This window comes from Nicotiana tabacum, chromosome 10 (genome assembly GCF_000715075.1).
Source record: "Nicotiana tabacum cultivar K326 chromosome 10, ASM71507v2, whole genome shotgun sequence".
NCBI lineage: Eukaryota > Viridiplantae > Streptophyta > Magnoliopsida > Solanales > Solanaceae > Nicotiana > Nicotiana tabacum.
This window is the reverse complement of record NC_134089.1, coordinates 147319108-147334360: the sequence shown is the minus strand read 5'-3', so window position 1 is coordinate 147334360 and position 15253 is coordinate 147319108. Positions and strand designations below refer to the sequence as shown.

Below are 15253 nucleotides of genomic sequence, written 5' to 3'. Positions count from 1 at the left end.
AAGAAGAAATAACATTATATTAAGTCGACGGATATGTGCTCAGTGCTTATAGATCTGAACATATATTTAAGGAGTAGTGGACTTTGGAATAGAGGTAAATCAGTATTTAGAATCAATTCCTATTTTTTCTCGGTGACAACAATTCCTGGCCAATCACTTCCATAAATTTTTCCATTATAATCTCTTAATATTTTTATTTTCTTCCCCTTCCCACAATTGATGTTTATTGATATATATTGATGTTAATGTTATTAATGGGTATTGTATTATCATCTACAAGACAAAAAAGCTGGACCCTTAGCTATACATGTCTACGACTTAAGCTGTATTTCCCATATATAGGATAGACAACTCGCGAAGAAAAGGAATGTGCAACTATTTCATTAAAGTGGAAAATTGGTAGATATATATTGACCCTAGTAATTTTCAAAATATTATAGGAAAAATACACAAATTACTTTTTAAACTTATTTGAAAAAGTCTGTTAACATCTAAACTTTATGTGTGAGCTATTACCCTTTATTTTCTTAGCTTTCAAACAAGATTTTCTTTGATCATATTTTTTTACAAATAGTTATTTTCAATTTCAATGTACTTTTCTGATAATAAAGTCATGAAAATATACAGAAAAGGGCAGAGAAAATTTCTCTTACGAGAATATGGACATTAGGATATTATAGATCAGAAAAGTTAATGATTGAAAATTAGCCTTTTGGTGGATGTAACTGTTGCTTGGTCATAAAAATTGTTATACTAACCTTTTTTAACATGCATATATGCTATGGGTCACAGAATAAAATAAATTGCTAGTATAAAAGGATGCAATTAAGGAATTTTTTAATTTTATTTAAGCAGTGTAATTTATAAAAGATTTTAAAAAATTTACTTAATTATTTCAATGTACCAAGAAAATAAATATACAGGTCTCAGAATAGTAGATCTTTATTCTCTTCAGTACTAGTAACAAACTAACTCGCAAAGAGGACCACATTTTTACAGTTCTAATTGGGTCCCACTACACTGCCACGTAAAGCTTCTTCAGCACGAAATCGACGTGTACGGATATCGTATGCAATTTAAGCTTATACATCAGGCATAAAATGTTGTACCCTCTGTCACTAGCAAAAAACGATTGGCATTATCAAAATCTCTCTCTCCCTATAAAAGACTTTCCCGCTTTCTCAACTTCTCAGTTTCTCCTCCTCCTGAACGTCTCTCTCCTTTTCTCTCTGTTTAGAGAAAGAGAAACGAAAAGCTGCTGTTCAGAATGGAGCTTCCGTCTCAGCATTCTTCGTCTTCCAGTAAACATTCACTCGATCATTCTCTTTGTAATTCTACAAAAGTTATTTTTCCTTTGCTTATTTTCATGTGTTATCCCTATTTTTCTGCGCAAAAGTTAATTTAAGATTGAAACATAGTAGTACTAGTTCATTTTGACTATAAATTTTGTGTTTCCCAACTTTTATTGCAATCTAAATTGTCCGATTGAGAGGAAGTGTGGGCATTTTTGTGTGAGATGAACTATTTCTATAACATAATATATGTTTCTATGCACCTATATCTAAGGTTTTGATGTTTTTCCACTTCACCCTTGAAAAAAAAATTAGGTGATCAGAGTACCCGATTCAAAGAGAGCTCCAACGAGTATGATCATCGTGCTATGTCTTCAGATTCGAAGCACAACGCAACCTCAATTAATGAAGGTATTCCATAGGCACGTGTACTCCTTAGTACTTACTGTACAATTTTTTGCAATAATGTATAGACTGTTGTCTGGCTGATTTTTTCTTTTTGGGGCAAGGGCGGAGCTTACTGGATCGGCCGAATTCATTGATTATTAATTTAGAATCAGTAACTTAAAATTATTAGAATCCTAAGCCCATAAATTTTAAATCCTGGCTCTGTGTAACGTAAGTGAAATTCCCCATGTGCTTGTGTGGCGCCTAGGGGCTACTGCTATCCTGTATATGAACATGACAATAACGACATGCTTGGCATTGTTAACTTCGTTGTTTAGTCATATAATGTATCTGTTCTGATTAATTAGTCCATGCAGCAGAAGATTTCAACATGGTGAAAGAAGAACAAACGAATGGAGTTACTGATCAAGATAGCGAATATCTTGCATTGATGGAAAGAATAAGGGAAAGGAAATTCGACCGCGCTAAGAGGCTGATACGCAACCAAGTTGTTAGACCAACTTTAATGTGGGAGAAATGGGAAGAAGAGAATGACAAATGGCTTGCAGAACATTATCCCAATGATTTTGACTTAGATAATCAGAATGAGTTAGTTTGTGAAACAGCGGAGCCACCATCAAGTATGATTGTGCCACTGTTTAGGTACCAGAAGGAGTGGTTGTTTTGGTCCCTCAAGCAAGAAGAATCTTCGACCAAAGGGGGTATTCTTGCTGATGAGATGGGGATGGGGAAAACTATCCAAGCAATAGCACTTGTGCTTGCTAAACGGGAATTAGGGAAACCAATTAGTGAATCCAGCTTATTGTCATCTTCACTCAGTGCAACACAGGAACTCCCAGCAGTAAAAGGCACTCTTATCATATGTCCTGTGGTTGCTGCCATTCAGTGGGTTAATGAGATCAATCGATGCTCCACTGAAGGAAGCAACAAGATTCTTGTTTATCATGGCAACAAAAGGAATCATATCCACAATATTGAGGAATATGATTTTGTCATCACTACTTACTCCACTGTTGAGTCTGAATATAGGAAAAATGTGATGCCGCCAAAACAGAAGTGTCAGTGGTGTGGAAAATCTTATTTTGAAGAAAAGTTGTCCAATCACCAGAAGAAGTGTGGACCTGATTCTGTTAAAAATTCCAATCAGTCAAAGCAGCAGAGGAAGAAGTTAAAACTTGGGGTAGAATTGTTGAAGCATGAAACAGAATTCATGGAGTCAGAGACTACTATGCAGAAAACAGATTCTACGGAGTCAGAGGCTAATATGCAGAAAACAGATTCTATTGAGTCAGAGACTGATATGCAGAAAACAGGTCATAGGAAGAGCATGAACCGTAGTAGCATGACAGAAGAAGGGAAGAATGATGGTTCTATTAACAATGCAGCAAGTGTATGCCAAGATTTGTCACGGAAGAAGTCGATTTTGCATTCAGTAAAATGGGATCGCATCATCTTGGATGAGGTAGGTCATTCATTCACCTATCATGCACACTTATATTTGTTGTTGCTTTCTTCAATTATCATTTTCTCATAGTTCTTATTTGTCAGTATTAGCTGTAAATGTATATGGTTTGTTTCCTTGGATATGTTTTAATGTTCTGTTCATGATGTTTATGATAAAAATACCAGTTTTCTCCCAGAAGATCAAGTTATTCACAAAGCCTAAAAGTTAGAAACATGGAGATCTGTAGTGATTTCTTAAGGAGCTAGAATGTGAAGAGTCTTGTGGTTTATGCAGAAACACTATGGTAACTGCTGAGTAATATAGATGAAAGTTCCTACCTGCCTCTATGATGTTTTAGGTCATCAACCTTTAATTAGCAGTATGAAAGAAACAAAATATTTATCCTTGTCCTAATGCTCATTGTTTTGCTCAACTACTCATCATGTGAAATATTATCCGTTCAATTCTAGTTTGATCTCTACCTTCTATCCTCATAATGGATCTGAGCATTCTGTTCTCTCTGTTCCTACTGAATGATGTTGTATTTGATTTGTAGTGTGTGCCTGTCCCAATCATCTCACTGCGTCTAGAATTCCTTAGTTTCATGTGATGCAATGTCATTTATCTGCAACGTTTCAACTGATTGCACTTCTCTTGCACAGGCTCATTATGTAAAAGGTAGGCGCTGCAACACAACAAAAGCTACTCTTGCTTTGGAATCTTCTTATAAGTGGGCCTTAAGTGGTACTCCGATTCAGAATCTTGTTGGAGAATTGTATTCACTTGTAAGTTTAACTTTTGCTGGTTAATCTCTTCCGGATGTTTCTGTTATGAGATATTAATTAAATGCTTTACTTTTCAACAGGTCCGTTTCCTACAAACAGTACCCTACTCTTTTTACTTTTGCAAGGATTGTGATTGCAGAATACTCGACTATAGGTAAACTGAAAGCTTCTTCTTGATCTTTGTACCTACCCCAAGAGCTAAAAACATATTTTATCTGTTCTTCCTTTAGCTCCTCGCCCATTGTTATCTGAAATCTTCTCTCTTGTGTGTCCTTTGATAAATTTTATGCCTTGCAGCTCTACAGCTGAGTGCCCACGATGCCCCCACAAATCTGTACGGCACTTTTGCTGGTGGAATAGAGTAAGTTAAATTGGCATTCAAACTTTCGAGGCTCCCTGTTGTTGCCAAAAATTAAATTTATTACTGACATGGTGAGGTTGATATGTATTATCTTTCTAGTACATTGCTACTCCTATTAAACGTGAAGGGAATTCTGGGAGTGGTAGAGATGCAATGGTTCTTTTGAAACACAAAATTCTAAAAAGCATCCTACTAAGACGTAGCAAAAAAGGAAGAGCTGCTGATCTTGCACTTCCTATGAAAATTGTAAGTTTTGTTGGGCACTAATGTAGGTTGATTCAATTTGATAATCATCTTCTCTCCAGCTTATCTGTTACTTGTATATGGTCTCAGGTTACTTTGAGAAAAGATTCTTTGGATATCAAAGAAGAAGACTACTACATGTCATTGTACAATAAAAGCCAGGCACAGTTTAATACGTATGCTTCCTAGCCAATATATGCTGTTCCAACCCAAGATTTTCTTGCTTGCCTACCATTCTTGCTTGTCTGTGTTTCCCCAGTTTGCTGGTCACCCTAAAAGTAGTGTTTCCCTATTTTTGTATCATGAGGCTGGCACATTTATTTTGCTTTCTTGTCTTATGTATTGACTCAATGTTCTTGAGCCAAGGGTCTATCGGAAACAACCTCTCTTCCTTCATAAGGTAGGGGTAAGGTCTGCATACACACTACCCTCCCTAGACCCCACGTGTGGGATTGCACTGGGTTTGTTGTTGTTGTTGTTGTCGTCGTCTTATGTATTGACTAATCTCATGGAGTATGTTTCTTATGATTGCTTGGTCTTGAGTATTTCTGGAACATATTGGTTCCTTTTCTTGGAATACTGAATGATTAAGATCATGTGCTTTCCTTTTTCTTCCAATGTGTTAGATCATGAGAATACTGCTATTATCTGATAGCATTTATCTTTCTCCTCTTCTCTCTCTCTCAATCTCTTTGTCTCTCTGTCTATTCTTTTCTTTTTCTTCCTTTCTCATTTCTTCTCCTTACCTCCCTTCTCCCTTCTCGTCTCTACATCACCATGAATTTCTTTCCTTGTTATTTTTACACAAAAAGAGTAAGGGTAGTTTTAGATCTAGTTATATCTTTTACCCATTATGTATTTTGGTGCAGTTATGTTCAAGCTGGAACAGTGATGCATAACTATGCACACATTTTTGAGCTGCTCATATGCCTACGGCAGGTACCAAGATGATGCTGTATAAATGCTTGACTTGCATGGAACTAATTGTTGTTGGTAATTGTAATGTACACATGCACTCATGTACTTGTTTGTTTTGATTGTCTAGTTATTACCTCCCAGTCCTCACAATTTGATCTACCATGCCTCTCATTGCACCTTTGTGTCTACAATCTCTATCCAATTTTCTTTCCCTGCAAATATTTTACGTTCAGCTACTTTTCCTTAGTCCTTTCTTTTAAGGGATCTTTACATAAGTAGCCGGTCAGATTTCCATGTTTACTTTTTCTATCCGGTATACATAGATTATATACGGTTATAAACATATTATATATAAATTATACATATATTATACGTCCGCCGGTTATTTTTAATTTAAGCCATTCGGTGGGTGTCTATTTGGGTTAATTCTTTTTTTTTTAACTTCAACTTATTTCTTGTAATATACATAGAGAGATGTTGTGCAACTTCTTTTATCTTGGCCTATTCTTTTTAATATTATGCAACTTCTTTTATGTTCTCCTCTTCTTTTTCCTATCTCTTTTTCTGCTGTAATTTAACAAAATTTCTCATTATAAGTTTAACCCTCTGGTATTACATTTTTTTGGCTTTGTTAAATTTTTGAAGTGATAACTTTAGATGGTTGGACATTTATTTGATGATTAACGTATAGTCTATACAGTTTGGTCAAGGGAATTTTGGGGACCGCAAAATTAATATGTTACCGAGAGAAAATTGAAGATGTGGAATTTTGCCAAGGTGGAGATTTGTTGAATTATGTCAAATTTCCATCCCACATCGGTGGGTTAAGGAGTTGGTGGGAAACTTTTCCCCTATAAAAGAAGGCTTAATGTTTAGGATTTAAACACACCTCTCATTTGCCTTCTCATCTGTTTAAGGCATTTGTATCTTCTCTCTTTAGTATTATTTCACTTGTATTTTTGGAGTGGAATAAAATATTGGTTGTGTCCGAGGAGTAGGCAAAATTAGCCGAACCTCGTAAATTCTGGTGTTCCCTTTATTGTTGCTTTGTTGTCTTATTTATTATTTGGTGGCTGTCATAAATTTTGGTATAGTAGTTGTGACTTATTCACACTCTATACATTTGGCTTCCGCAACAATTGGTATCAGAGCCAAGGTACTGTCTAAGTATGCTCTGTGGTTGCAGCATAGTCTGATCTTCCACATCAGAAAAGATTTATCTTGGTAACTGTGTCAAGGTTCTGTCTGAGTATGCTCTGTAGTTGCAGCTTAGTCTGATCTTCTACATCAGAAAGGAAATAATCTTGATTTGTGTCATCAGCTATTAAATAATATTTGTGTCAAATATGGGAGATAATAAACAAGAAGAATCTACATCAAGTGTCAACAATACGTCATCATTGGCATCTTCGCTTATGACAAGAATTGTGTCAAATGCGAGATTTGCGGTAGAAATTTTTGACGGGTCCGGGCATTTTGGGATGTGGCAAGGCGAGGTTCTAGATGTCCTTTTTTCAACAAGGGCTAGATCTTGCTATTGAAGAAAAGAGACCAGATGCTATTGGAGAAGAAGATTGGAGAATTATCAATCGTGTTGCTTGCGGTACCATTCGATCCTACCTTGCTAGAGAGCAGAAATATCCATACACAAAGGAAACTTCTGCAAGTAGATTATGGAAAGCACTGGAGGATAAATTTTTGAAGAAAAACAGTCAAAATAAATTGTACATGAAGAAGAGACTGTTTCACTTCACCTATGTTCCTGGTACCATGATGAATGAACATATCACCAGTTTCAATAAGTTGGCCACAGATTTGCAAAATATGGATACAACTTATGATGATGGTGACTTGGCCTTGATGTTGTTGGCGTCACTTCCTGATGAGTACGAGCACCTTGAAACTACTCTACTCCATGGAAATGACGAAGTTTCTCTCAGAGAAGTTTGTTCGGCTTTGTACAGCTATGAACAAAGAAAGCGAGAAAAACAGAAGGGCGGAGAAGGAGAAGCACTATTTGTGAGGGGTCGTCCTCAAAATCAAACGAGGACAAAGAAGGGAAGATCCAAGTCAAGATCCAGACCCAACAAAGATGAATGTGCTTTTTGTCGAGAAAAAGGGCACTGGAAGAAAGACTGTCCGAAGTTGAAGAATAAGGCCAAACATAACAATGGAAAGGCCATTATGGATTCAAATGTAGCTGATTGTGATGATTCAGACTTTTCATTAGTTACAACAGAGTCATCAACATCATCAGACATATGGTTGATGGACTCGGCTTGTAGCTATCATATGTGTCCCAACAGGGACTGGTTTGTGGAATTTCAAGAAGGAGAATATGGAGTCATCCACATAGCGGATAACAGCCCTCTTACCTCATATGGCATTGGTTCAATACGATTAAGGAACCATGATGGAATGATCAGAACATTAACAGATGTTCGATATGTACCGGATTTGAAGAAGAATCTCATCTCTGTGGGAGCCCTAGAATCAAAAGGGTTCAAAATCATTGCAGAAAATGGAGTGATGAGAGTATGCTCCGGTGCACTAGTGGTAATGAAGGCTAATCGGAAGAATAATAATATGTACCGCTATCGTGACAGTACAGTTATTGGGACAGCAACAGTGACATCCAGTGACGACAAAGAGGCAGAAGCAACCAAGCTATGGCACATGCGCTTGGGACATGCTGGAGGAAAATCCTTGAAAACTCTATCAGATCAAGGATTGTTAAAAGGAGTAAAGGCTTGCAACTTGGAGTTTTGTGAGCATTGTGTCAAAGGGAAACAGACAAGGGTTAAATTTGGTACAGCGATCCATAATACTAAAGGCATTTTGGATTATGTACACTCTGATGTTTGGGGTCCTTCCAAAACACCTTCATTGGGTGGGAAGCACTATTTTGTAACCTTTGTTGATGATTTTTCCCGAAGAGTGTGGGTGTATACAATGAAGAGCAAAGATGAAGTGTTGGGAATTTTTCTCAAATGGAAGACGATGGTGGAGAATCAGACAGGCAGGAGGATCAAGTGTATTCGCACAGACAATGGAGGTGAATACAAAAATGATCATTTCAATAAGGTATGTGAAAATGATGGCATCGTCCGACACTTCACTGTTAGACATACACCACAACAAAATGGAGTGGCAGAACGTATGAACCGGACCTTGCTGGAGAAGGTACGGTGTATGTTGTCCAATGCTGGCTTGGGCAAAGAATTTTGGGCTGAGGCAATTACATATGCATGCCACCTCATTAATCGCTTACCATCTGCTGCTATTAATGGCAAGACACCATTTGAAAAATGGTATGGAAAACCTACTGTAGATTATAACTCTTTGCACGTGTTTGGCTCAACTGCATATTATCATGTGACGGAGTCAAAATTGGATCCAAGGGCAAAGAAGGCTATTTTTATGGGAATTACTTCTGGAGTCAAAGGATATCGCTTATGGTGTCCTATGACAAAGAAAGTAATATTCAGCAGAGATGTTACCTTTGATGAAAATCTGCTATGGTAAATAAGGTAACAGAAGACACCAAACAAAATAAAGGTGCTTCTAAGCAGGTGGAGTTTGAGGGAAAATTTATTTTTCCTACACAAAAAGCAGATGAGGAAACAAATGAAGATTACCCTCTGGAAGGAGAGCCAGTAGAGGAGATTCCAACTCAGGAACCTCAACAACAACTTGAATCAATAGCAACCAGCAGGCCAAAAAGAACAATAACGAAACCTGTTCGTCTCATAGAGACAGTTGCTTGTGCAACCTCAATTGTAGCTGATGATGTTCCTACTACTTATAAAGACGCTGTCCAAAGTTCAGAAGAAGATAAGTGGAGGATTGCCATGAATGATGAAATACAGTCCCTTCATCAGAATCATACATGGAGATTGGCCAATCTCCCGAAGGGAAAGAAAGCAATTGGGTGCAAATGGGTATTTGCAAAGAAGGAAGGATTTCCTAACCAAGTAGATGTTCGCTACAAAGCAAGATTGGTGGCCAAAGGATATGCTCAAAAGGAGGGAATTGATTACAATGAAGTGTTTTCTCCAGTTGTAAAACATTCCTCCATTAGAATTATGTTGGCTTTGGTAGCACAATTGGATTTGGAACTAGTTCAGATGGATGTAAAAACTGCGTTTTTACATGGAAACTTGGAGGAGGAAATCTACATGACTCAGCCAGAAGGATTCAAAGTTGCTGGAAAAGAAAATATGGTGTGCAAACTTGAAAAATCGTTGTACGGATTGAAACAATCTTCTAGACAATGGTACAAGCGATTTGACGAGTTTATGTTGCGGCAAGGGTACAAGAGAAGCAAATACGATCATTGTGTGTATTTGCACAAGCTTAAAGATGGTTCCTTTGTATATCTTCTCCTATATGTTGATGATATGTTGATAGCTTCCAAGAATTTGGAAGAAATTGATAAGTTGAAGATTCAACTGAAGAAGGAGTTCGAGATGAAGGATTTGGGTGAGGCAAAGAAAATTCTTGGCATGGAGATAATTAGAGATAGACGTTCAAAGAAACTCTGTTTATCTCAAAAGGAATATTTGAAGAGAGTACTTCAACGTTTTGGCATAGATGACAAGACTAAGCAGTTAGTACTCCACTTGCTTCCCATTTTAAGCTAAGTACTACTATGTCGCCAATGGATGAAGTTGAACGAAAGTATATGTCAAAGGTACCATACGCAAATGCTGTTGGTAGCTTGATGTATGCAATGGTTTGCACAAGGCCTGACATTTCACAAGCTGTTGGAGTTATTAGCAGATATATGCACAATCCAGGGAAGGAGCATTGGAAAGCTGTGAAGTGGATTCTACGGTATATTCATAATACTGTAGATGTCGGGTTAGTTTTTGAGCAGGAAGACAATCAGTCTGTAGTTGGATATTGTGACTCAGATTTTGCGGGTGATCTGGACAAACGAAGATCAACTACTGGTTATGTGTTTACTTTTGCAAAGGCACCAGTTAGTTGGAAGTCTACTTTGCAGTCAACAGTTGCTTTGTCTACAACAGAGGCAGAGTACATGGCTATTACAGAGGCTGTGAAAGAGGCAATTTGGCTTCAAGGATTGCTAAAGGAGCTTGGTGTTGAACAAAAAGGTATCACAATTTTTTGTGATAGTCAAAGTGCTATTCAATTAGCGAAGAACCAAGTTTATCATGCAAGGACGAAACACATTGATGTTCGGTATCATTTTGTACGAGAAATCATAGAAGAAGGTGGAGTCACAGTGAAGAAAATTCATACTACGGAGAATCCTGCTGATATGCTGACAAAGGTGGTGACTGCGATCAAGTTTCAACATTGTTTGGATTTGATTAACATTGTTGAACACTGAAGATTGAAGATGAAGACACAACCAAATTTGTTATTGAGAGAAAATTGAAGATGTGGAATTTTGCCAAGGTGGAGATTTGTTGAATTTGACAAAATGTTTGTCCCACATCGGTGGGAAAACAAAAGTTGGGGGGATTTTCTCCCTATAAAAGAAGGCTTAATGTTTAGGATTTAAACACACCTCTCATTTGCCTTCTCATCTGTTTAAGGCATTTGTATCTTCTCTCTTTAGTATTATTTCACTTGTATTTTTGGAGTGTAATAAAATATTGGTTGTGTCCGAGGAGTAGGCAAAATTAGCCGAACCTCGTAAATTCTGGTGTTCCCTTTATTGTTGCTTTGTTGTCTTATTTATTATATGGTGGCTGTCATAAATTTTGGTATAGTAGTTGTGACTTATTCACACTCTATACATTTGGCTTCCGCAACATAATCCAGCTAACTAGATGAGTCCTAAAGGTTAACTTAAGCATATTTTTTTGCTTAACTTATTTTCTCACGGCCGACTTCTTAAGTTTTGTTTTGCTAGTTGCTTTTGTGAATATAATTTTGAAGTACCTGGCCCTCTTATCATGCTTGGCCTCAGGTATATATTTAGTTTCCTGTGACTTGTTAATGCGGTTAGTATTCACTTTTCTTTTTGCATCTTCCAAATATGCCTCTTGAGTAGCGGGGTTGCAATAAAATAACAGTTTAAACACCCGTAATAAAGTAGAAATTTGACTATCTAAAACATTTAAGGGCAGCCCAGCTCCCGCTATGCGCGGGGTCCGAGCAAAGGTCGGACTATTGTACGTAGTCTATCTAAAACATTCAAGTGTTTGTTTTATTTCAGCCAAGTTTTGTTGTGTTAAATGTCTGGTTGATATCTTTTCTTAATTCGGCAGGCAGTTCTTCATCCTTACCTTGTGGTATACTCGAGTACTGCTTTGGCAAAAATTGGGAGCATGGACTCAGCAACCTTGTGGATTATGTCAAGATACAGTGGAAGATCAAGTAGTGAGTTTATGCACCCTTCTCCCTTCCACCCAAAAAAAGGAAGAGAATGTTCCAGCATCTTTCAGCTGCTCATTTTCTGCCTGAATATTATATGTACAATCGTTAAATACAATTTTCTTGCATTATATGTTTAAAGTATTTTTCCTTAGTAATTATTTAAGGATCACATGTGTACTAGTTCTTTCTAGCTAAAATGGTGATGATATGGCCAAAGCTTTAACAAAAGCTACTCCATATGCTATTTCCATTTTCCAGAAGTTCTCTGAAATTCATGAATATTTTGGAAAGTCTTTCTCCGGTATTACCAAAGAGATTAATAATTTATAGAAAGTTCTTTTAATTATCTTTGAGCATCTAAAATCACTTTATTAAGCTCTTCTGATGGCATGCTGTCCTTATCCATTAGACAGTCTTTTTCTGAACTGTGCATCTATTTTGATTATTGCAGATTACTTCTTGCAACCATGCCCTCTGCAAGACGTGTTTGATAGACTTCGCTGCAAGTGTGGGACAAGTGTCATGCCCTCTGTGTTCTGAACTACTTACAGTTGATTTAAGTGCAAATAATGATAAGGCGGATCAGAATTCTAAACCGACTCTCAAAGGGTTTAGGTCCTCAAGCATACTGAACAGAGTTCAGCTCGATGATTTCCAGTCCAGCACTAAAATAGATGCATTGGTAGCTTATCTTCTCCTTTATTATTATTATATTTTCCTCAGCTTACTTTTACTCCTTGCTTAATAGTTTTTTCCCTTCGCACAAAGAGACCAAGTAGGTGTCATCCGTACAGGTATCAAGCAACTAATTATGATTCTAAGACTTACATGGCATCTACCAGATGCAGCTCATGATCATGATGTTGTACCTTGATGTATGTGCTTTTGCAATGAGGAAAACCAACATATTCCTGTCAACTTAGTAGTGTTCCAACCAGGAAAACAAGTTGAAGCTTATGGATTAAATGTTTTCCCCATTTGAAGTGTGAAAAAATGGAGGAATCTCATTCTTACCATTTTCTATTCAGATTGTTCTCGAAATCTTCTATTATTTATTGTGCATAATATAGTTAAAGAGCCTTTATTTTGATACTCTCTTTGTTCTAATTTATGTGCCACATTTTTCAAGAACTTAATCCACTTAAATCAAATTCAAATTTGATGTGATATTTTCTCTGTCAAACTGACTTCTCAACCTTTAATTTATATTTCTTCCGTTGCATGGTGTAATAGTGAAATCAATTTAACATCTCAAACTCAATATCCAGTAGGAAGATCCCATCTTGAGATTCAAAGTGAGAGGGGGTCTGTGGAGTACATGATTGATGCTCATTGCTTGTTTTATTGATTCTAGAGGGAAGAAATCAGGTTCATGATTGAAAGAGATGGTTCTGCAAAAGGAATAGTTTCAGCCAGTTCACTACATTTTTGGATCTGATACACTATTCTCTTCGGAAGGTAAGATATAAAGAGATCTTTGCTCCCTTCCTACTTTTTCCTCTTTTCTTTTTCAGTCTGTGAATCAAGAAAAGCTTGCCTTGTAAACTCTTCAGTCGGGCATCAATTGTGTTCAATTAGTTGGATCCATGTCTATTGCTGCAAGAGCTGCAGCAGTTACCAGATTTACTGAAGATCCAGATTGCAGCATTTTTCTTATGAGCTTGAAAGCTGGAAGTGTTGCACTCAATCTTACAGTTGCATCACATGTAAGCTGTCTCTTTCATTTCTCTGTCAACATCGACTGTGACAACTTTTTTCAAATGCCGAAGGGTTTTAATATCTAGTGTTTTATCCTATCACTCTTCAGATCTCCTGTTATTTGGTTCATTTAACCTATTCCAACTTCACTTGTCTGTGCACTTAAAGAGCCAGCTCAAGTACCATCCATCACATGTATTTATATGTTGAATAAGCGCGCAATTCGTGGTGATACGTGGCTTCTCTTTGGCTATGCTAGGTTTTCATAATGGATCCTTGGTGGAATTCTGCTGTGGAGCGCCAAGCCCAAGATAGAATCCATCGAATAGGGCAATATAAACCTGTTAGGTCTGTTTTGCATTTCTTATATTTTTATGTCATTGAGTGGAACTTATTTTATCTTTCCTCATTTCTAGGATTGTGAGATTTGCGATTGAGAATACAATTGAGGAGAAGATCTTAAAGTTGCAGGAGAAGAAGGAACTTGTTTTTGAAGGGTAAGTGAGTTTTTTCTTACGGATGGTTGCATATGTATTGTGACGAAAATAGGTGATCAGTTAACAGTTGGAAGTGATTTATATATGCTATCTTAGTTGGAGAGGTCTCAAGAAATTATGGAAATCAAGTAATTTTCTTCTAACTATTCTATAACTAATTGGTGAGACACTTGGTGAGCATCCTCATCTTCCACCGTGTAGGTTGAGGGTTCAAATACGTACAACACAAGTAGCTTCTCTTCCCCCTTCTACTTTGTCTAGTTGCAGCTCATCCTACCCTATCCACATTGTTCATGATTCTCTCAATCAATTCTTAGGTATCACAGTTGTATATCACCTCACTGTTCAGTTGCCTTTCTTTTGAATCTGAAGAAAACTATATTGAAATCTTTGATTTCTTCCATTTAGCTACATATGCTATTTCATGTGTGATTTCCCTCACAGTATGAGTAAATATGAGATGATACTCTCATCAGTTTAAAGCATAAAGAATACTTTTGTTATTGCCTAATCTCACTGTAGTTAGTTCTTTTGCTTCCTCATCCCAATGCAAAAACTGAAAAAGGTCAAAAATAGAAGAAAAGGACAGTTGGCTACAGTGAGAGCTCAAATAGCTTTCAGTGTTTTCTCATTCAAATAATTTCCAAAATAACCCATTTGATTTCCCCTGAAAGATGTTATTGACCACCTTTTTGTTTTACGTTGTGCTTTCTAGTTCCCTTCTTTACTCTCCCCACCCCAAACACTCTCTCCTAACCCCTTCTTTTCGTCGACATACTGAAACTTTCGAGTTGGTTGCAGGACGATTGGTGGCTCTTCAGAGGCCTTTGGGAAACTAACGGAGGAAGACTTGAAATTCTTGTTTGTGACTTAAATTGGACTATGTTCTGTTCTTTGGTTTAGCAAACAAATTCACTTGTATTTTGTTTAGCTTCTATCACAAAGTATGTACATAGACTTACGAATTTAGCCAGTAGGAAGCCGTGCTGCTTTTGATTTGTCCAGGGGAGTTTATGTTTGTTTTGCGTTACAATGATTAGCTTATAACTTCATTCCAGTCAAAGAGTGAACAATTAACACTGAGGTGGGCAGAATGTCCAAGGTGTTCCTTTTTTTCATCTTAACCAAAATTTCTGATGTCTCGGCAGTGTTATAGTCTGTTTGGCCAAGCTTCTAAAATCAACCTATTTTGAAAAAGTATTTTTTTTAAAAGTACTTTTGATGAGAAACAATTTGTGTTTGGCTAATTAATT

General features: G+C 37.0%; 1 pseudogene; it reads left to right on the top strand.

Annotated features, from left to right (window-relative positions):
* The first annotated feature begins 2064 nt into the window (after positions 1-2064).
* On the top strand, positions 2065-15032 carry LOC107808941 (ATP-dependent helicase rhp16-like; annotated as a pseudogene).
* Positions 15033-15253: the final 221 nt, after the last annotated feature.